The sequence below is a fragment of the Panulirus ornatus genome, chromosome 61, assembly GCF_036320965.1.
Source record: "Panulirus ornatus isolate Po-2019 chromosome 61, ASM3632096v1, whole genome shotgun sequence".
Taxonomy (NCBI): domain Eukaryota; kingdom Metazoa; phylum Arthropoda; class Malacostraca; order Decapoda; family Palinuridae; genus Panulirus; species Panulirus ornatus.
Window position 1 is genome coordinate 9,082,841 of NC_092284.1, and position 7,500 is coordinate 9,090,340.

The 7,500-nt window shown below is 55.6% G+C and overlaps 1 protein-coding gene across 1 annotated transcript in view; it reads left to right on the forward strand.

Annotated features, from left to right (window-relative positions):
- Positions 1-7,500, forward strand: part of LOC139767443 (uncharacterized) — an 87,357-nt gene that overhangs the window by 61,246 nt on the left and 18,611 nt on the right. The window lies entirely within an intron of this gene.

Genomic DNA, 7,500 nt, shown 5'->3' on the forward strand with positions numbered 1-7,500 from the left:
ACACAGTAAGGTCCATACACCACACACCACACGGTAAGGTCCATACACCACACACCACACAGTAAGGTCCATACACCACACACCACAAGTAAGATCCATACACCACACACCAAGATCCATACACCGCACACCACACAGTAAGGTCCATACACCACACACCACACGGTAAGGTCCATACACCACACACCAAGGTCCATACACCACACACCAAGATCCATACACCACACACCACACAGTAAGGTCCATACACCACACACCACACAGTAAGGTCCATACACCACACACCAAGGTCCATACACCACACACCACACAGTAAGGTCCATACACCACACACCACACAGTAAGGTCCATACACCACACACCACACAGTAAGGTCCATACACACCACACAGTATGGTCCATACACCACACACTACACAGTAAGGTCCATACACTACACACCACACAGTAAGGTCCATACACCACACACCACAAGTAAGATCCATACACCACACACCAAGATCCATACACCGCACACCACACAGTAAGGTCCATACACCACACACCAAGGTCCATACACCACACACCACACAATAAGGTCCATACACCACACACCACACAGTAAGGTCCATACACCACACACCACACAGTAAGGTCCATACACCACACACCACACAGTAAGGTCCATACACCACATACCACAAGTAAGATCCATACACCACACACCAAGATCCATACACCGCACACCACACAGTAAGGTCCATACACCACACACCACACAGTAAGGTCCATACACCACACACCAAGATCCATACACCGCACACCACACAGTAAGGTCCATACACCACACACCACACAGTAAGGTCCATACACCACACACCAAGGTCCATACACCACACACCACACAATAAGGTCCATACACACCACACACCACACAGTAAGGTCCATACACCACACACCACACAGTAAGGTCCATACACCACACACCACACAGTAAGGTCCATACACCACACACCAAGGTCCATACACCACACACCACACAATAAGGTCCATACACACCACACACCACACAGTAAGGTCCATACACCACACACCACACAGTAAGGTCCATACACCACACAGTAAGATCCATACACCACACACCACACAGTAAGGTCCATACAACGCACACCACACAGTAAGGTCCATACGCCACACATCACACAGTAAGGTCCATACGCCACACACCACACAGTAAGGTCCATACACCACACAGTAAGGTCCATACACCACACACCACACAGTAAGGTCCATACACCACACACCACACAATAAGGTCCATACACCACACACCACACAGTAAGGTCCATACGCCACACACCACACAGTAAGGTCCATACACCGCACACCACACAGTAAGGTCCATACGCCACACATCACACAGTAAGGTCCATACGCCACACACCACACAGTAAGGTCCATACACCACACACCACACAGTAAGGTCCATACACCACACACCACACAATAAGGTCCATACACCACACACCACACAGTAAGGTCCATACACCACACACCACACAGTAAGGTCCATACACCACACACCACACAGTAAGGTCCATACACCACACACCACACAGTAAGGTCCATACACCACACACCACACAGTAAGGTCCATACACCACACACCACACAGTAAGGTCCATACACCACACACCACACAGTAAGGTCCATACACACCACACAGTAAGGTCCATACACCACACACCACACAGTAAGGTCCATACACTACACACCACACAGTAAGATCCATACACCACACACCACACAGTAAGGTGCACACACCACACAGTTAAGGTCCATACACCACACAGTAAGGTCCATACACCACACACCATACAGTAAGGTCCATACACCACACAGAAAGGTCCATACACCACACACCACACAGTAAGGTCCATACACCACACACCACACAGTAAGGTCCATACACCACACACCACACGGTAAGGTCCATACACCACACACCACACGGTAAGGTCCATACACCACACACCACACGGTAGGGTCCATACACCACACACCACACAGTAAGGTCCATACACCACACACCACACAGTAAGGTCCATACACCACACACCACACGGTAAGGTCCATACACCACACAGAAAGGTCCATACACCACACACCACACAGTAAGGTCCATACACCACACACCACACAGTAAGGTCCATACACCACACACCACACGGTAAGGTCCATACACCACACACCACACGGTAAGGCCACACACCACACGGTAAGGTCCATACACCACACAGTAAGGTCCATACACCACACATCATACAGTAAGGTCCATACACCACACAGTAAGGTCCACACACCACACAGTAAGGTCCATACACCACACAGTAAGGTCCACACACCACACAGTAAGGTCTACACACGACACATCGCACAGTAAGGTCCACATACCACACAAGAGACACCCACCTCGCCTCAAGCGTCATACACCACGTACCATAACGTAGCACAAAGACCACACAGGAGAACCAGCAGACCACGGTGTTTACACACACTCGTCAATACACAAACTTTAAAGAGACACGAAAGCAAAGTAATGTATGGGAATGACCCATCCATAGCAGTTCTTATGAACAGGATAAATTGCCACGGGAGATAGAATGGTTCATGTTGGAGGGAAGGAGTCGTTTATTTATATTTGTCCAATGTTCAAGTGGTTGGCGTTGCTGACCATGAGTCACCACGGGCCAGCCCAGGGTCGTTTGGCGTTGCTGACCATGGGCTCGCAGCTGCATGGGTGTGGCATTCGGCCTCCATCCAACTAAGGTTGTTTTTCTCTTCGTCTCAAAATGAGGTCGAGAAATGGGTACCTGGTTTAGGCTGGTGGGTGTGTGTGTGTGTGTGTGTGTGCGTGTGTGTGTTTGTGTGTGTGTTGTGTGTGTGTGTGTGTGTTGTGTGTGTGTGTGTGTGTGTGTGTGTGTGTGTGTGTGTGTGTGTGTGTGTGTGTGTGTGTGTGTGTGTGTGTGTGTGTGTGTGTGTGTGTGTGTGTGTAAGAGCAAAATTATGATACTTTGATACAAGGTTAAGAGACGGAGGCAACACCAGTGTACAACCCTCACCCAGCAACACACAAGAGACGGGTACAACCCTCTCCCAGCAACACACAAGAGACGGAGGCAACACCAGTGTACAACCCTCTCCCAGCAACACACAAGAGACGGAGGCAACACCAGTGTACAACCCTCTCCCAGCAACACACAAGAGACGGAGGCAACACTAGTGTACAACCCTCACCCAGCAACACACAAGAGACGGGTACAACCCTCTCCCCGCAACACACAAGAGACGGGGCAACACCAGTGTACAACCCTCTCCCAGCAACACACAAGAGACGGGTACAACCCTCTCCCCGCAACACACAAGAGACGGGGCAACACCAGTGTACAACCCTCTCCCAGCAACACACAAGAGACGGGTACAACCCTCACCCAGCAACACACAAGAGACGGAGGCAACACCAGTGTACAACCCTCTCCCAGCAACACACAAGAGACGGGTACAACCCTCTCCCAGCAACACACAAGAGACGGAGGCAACACCAGTGTACAACCCTCACCCAGCAACACACAAGAGACGGGTACAACCCTCTCCCAGCAACACACAAGAGACGGAGGCAACACCAGTGTACAACCCTCATCCAGCAACACACAAGAGACGGGTACAACCCTCTCCCAGCAACACACAAGAGACGGAGGCAACACCAGTGTACAACCCTCTCCCAGCAACACACAAGAGACGGGTACAACCCTCTCCCAGCAACACACAAGAGACGGGGGCAACACCAGTGTACAACCCTCACCCAGCAACACACAAGAGACGGAGGCAACACCAGTGTACAACCCTCACCCAGCAACACACGGTGTATAAATCCAGTTCATCTTTTATAAGGCAATCAAGAAGGGGAGAGAAGAGAGGCTCTGTACTACATAAATAGACGACACACTACAGGAGAAAGAAATATTAGAGATATCTGTAGACGAGAGATGGGAAGGAGGCAAGATGAAAAGAAAAAAATAAAAGGGGGAGGCAAGTGTGGGAGAACTAACCAGCCATATCGTGGCTGGAGGGGCTGGAGGGAGGGAGGGAGGGTGTAGCAGAGGAGGGGCTGGAGGGAGAGAGGGAGGGTGTAGCAGAGGAGGGGCTGGAGGGAGGATGTAGCAGAGGAGGGGCTGGAGGGAGGGAGGGTGTAGCAGAGGAGGGGCTGGAGGGAGGGAGGATGTAGCAGAGGAGGGGCTGGAGGGAGGGAGGGAGGGTGTAGCAGAGCAGGGGCTGGAGGGAGGGTGTAGTAGAGGAGGGGCTGGAGGGAGGGAGGATGTAGCAGAGGAGGAGCTGGAGGGAGGGAGGGGCTGGAGGGAGGGTGTAGTAGAGCAGGGGCTGGAGGGAGGGTGTAGCAGAGGAGGGGCTGGAGGGAGGGAGAGAGGGTGTAGCAGAGGAGGGGCTGGAGGGAGGGAGGGAGGGTGTAGCAGAGGAGGGGCTGGAGGGAGGGAGGATGTAGTAGAGGAGGAGCTGGAGGGAGGGAGGGGCTGGAGGGAGGGTGTAGTAGAGGAGGGGCTGGAGGGAGAGAGGGAGGGTGTAGCAGAGCAGGGGCTGGAGGGAGGGTGTAGTAGAGGAGGGGCTGGGGGAGGGAGGATGTAGCAGAGGAGGAGCTGGAGGGAGGGAGAGAGGGAGGGTGTAGGAGAGGAGGGGCGTTGCCCACGTACACAGTGTAAAGTCTCATCCCTCACTCCCACAGCTTGAGAAACTCTCTTCTCTCCTCTCATACCTTATTCATGGCGCTCCATCATACCGTGGCGCGTGTTGTTGTGGGGGGGTCTTCCCCTCCGCTGCTACTGCTGGGGGGGGAGGGAGGGAGGACGTGGGGCAGCCCCCAGGTCGTGTGGGGCGTCCTTGCTACTGGGGAGGACGTGAAGCAGCCCCCAGGTCGTGTGGGGCGTCCTTGCTGCTGGGGAGGACGTGGAGCAGCCCCCAGGTCGTGTGGGGCGTCCTTGCTACTGGGGAGGGGACGTGGGGCTGCCCCCAGGTCGTGTGGGGCGTCCTTGCTACTGGGGAGGGGACGTGGGGCAGCCCCAGGTCGTGTGGGGCGTCCTTGCTACTGGGGAGGACGTGGGGCAGCCCCCAGGTCGTGTGAGGCGTCCTTGCTACTGGGGAGGACGTGAGGCAGCCCCCAGGTCGTGTGGGGCGTCCTTGCTCCTGGGGAGGGGACGTGGGGCAGCCCCCAGGTCGTGTGGGGCGTCCTTGCTACTGTGGAGGGGACGTGGAGCAGCCCCCAGATCGTGTGGGGCGTCCTTGCTGCTGGGGAGGGGACGTGGAGCAGCCCCCAGGTCGTGTGGGGCGTCCTTGCTACTGGGGAGGACGTGGGGCAGCCCCCAGGTCGTGTGGGGCGTCCTTGCTCCTGGGGAGGGGACGTGGGAGCTGCCCCCAGGTCGTGTGGGGCGTCCTTGCTACTGGGGAGGACGTGGGGCAGCCCCCAGGTCGTGTGGGGCGTCCTTGCTACTGGGGAGGGGACGTGGGGCAGCCCCCAGGTCGTGTGGGGCGTCCTTGCTACTGGGGAGGGGACGTGGGGCAGCCCCCAGGTCGTGTGGGGCGTCCTTGCTCCTGGGGAGGACGTGGAGCAGCCCCCAGGTCGTGTGGGGCGTCCTTGCTACTGGGGAGGACGTGGGGCAGCCCCCAGGTCGTGTGGGGCGTCCTTGCTACTGGGGAGGACGTGGGGCAGCCCCCAGGTCGTGTGGGGCGTCCTTGCTACTGGGGAGGACGTGGGAGCTGCCCCCAGGTCGTGTGGGGCGTCCTTGCTACTGGGGAGGACGTGGGGCAGCCCCCAGGTCGTGTGGGGCGTCCTTGCTACTGGGGAGGACGTGGGGCAGCCCCCAGGTCGTGTGGGGCGTCCTTGCTGCTGGGGAGGACGTGGGGCAGCCCCCAGGTCGTGTGGGGTGTCCATGCTCCTGGGGAGGACGTGGGGCAGCCCCCAGGTCGTGTGGGGCGTCCTTGCTGCTGGGGAGGACGTGGGGCAGCCCCCAGGTCGTGTGGGGCGTCCTTGCTACTGTGGAGGGGACGTGGAGCAGCCCCCAGGTCGTGTGGGGCGTCCTTGCTACTGGGGAGGACGTGGGGCAGCCCCCAGGTCGTGTGGGGCGTCCTTGCTACTGGGGAGGACGTGGGGCAGCCCCCAGGTCGTGTGGGGCGTCCTTGCTCCTGGGGAGGACGTGGGGCAGCCCCCAGGTCGTGTGGGGCGCCCTTGCTACTGGGGAGGACGTGGGGCTGCCTTAGACGTTGTGGGGAGGTAAGGCCCCCTCCCCTACAGCTGGGGAGGACACTGACCCGCCCTCAGATGGTGTGGGGAGGTGTGACGCTCCTCACCCCACCCCCCCAACATTGCTGGGGGGGGGGGTGAAACAGGCTTGCCTCAGGTGTTGTGGGGGAGGACGTAGCGCTTCTCCCACAGTTAGGGCGGACGCTGGGCGTCGAGGGGATGTGGTGGGGGGGGGTGTGCGTCTCCCCCACAGCTACCGAAGGAGACAGCGATCGCGTCCGTCCCCACACGCACTCATCTCCACCAGAATCCATGTCAGAGGTTCTGTTATGGTTATCTTAAACAAACCTTTTTCACCTTTCACAACCGCCGATATGGCACGGCATGTAAACACACCCCGATCGTGGCGTTTTCGGACGAAAGACGAGACAGAAATGTGCACTAAGATTGGTCTGTATCTTCTCTGGTGTTTGTATACCCTGTTCTTGAAGGTAGAAAAAGTTATAAGGGAAAGGTAAGAGGATTCACCAGTTTCGTTTTCCATGTTAAGGAAGGAAAGAGACGCTATAACGGTCAATCCTCGTGTGTCTGGCCTTCCTAAAGAAACCAAGGGAAGCAACAGCGGCCAGGTGCGTGCCAGCGGGTCCTGAAACCTAGGTTATAAGTCTCCTTTTCTATGCCCTCACGAATAAATTCGTCAGCACCCTTCCCTGTAGTGTGAGGGATGACTGAGGCGTAATTTGACACATTTTTCTCCACACTGTTGCCCCACATAATGATATTCCCATCTCCTTCTCAAACCCTTGCAGATCACCTGTATTCTCTCTAACTCCATTCATGTATTAAGACTGAAAATCCATCTGTTTCCATTGAACCCCCAGTGTTTTTAAGCTACCATTTTCCTCTCTCTCTTCATCTCACCTCTCAAGTCTTGCTCTCATACATGTGTTTTCTTACTGCCACACATCTCACCCGTCAAGCATTCACGCACTAAACGATGCTTTTGGAAGTCCCTCTTGCACTGTTCTTCTACCGAACCAGTGACAGATTCTTTTTAAAACTTCCCTAGACGCAACTTAATGATCTTTTTCACTGTTGGTCAACAGAGCGTGAGCACTTTTCTAAGTCTCATGGAAGTGTTTGACACTTGATGATCAACTCCTTCCTAAACTGGAGCTTTTGGTATATACAAACGGTAGGGAGTGACGAAACTG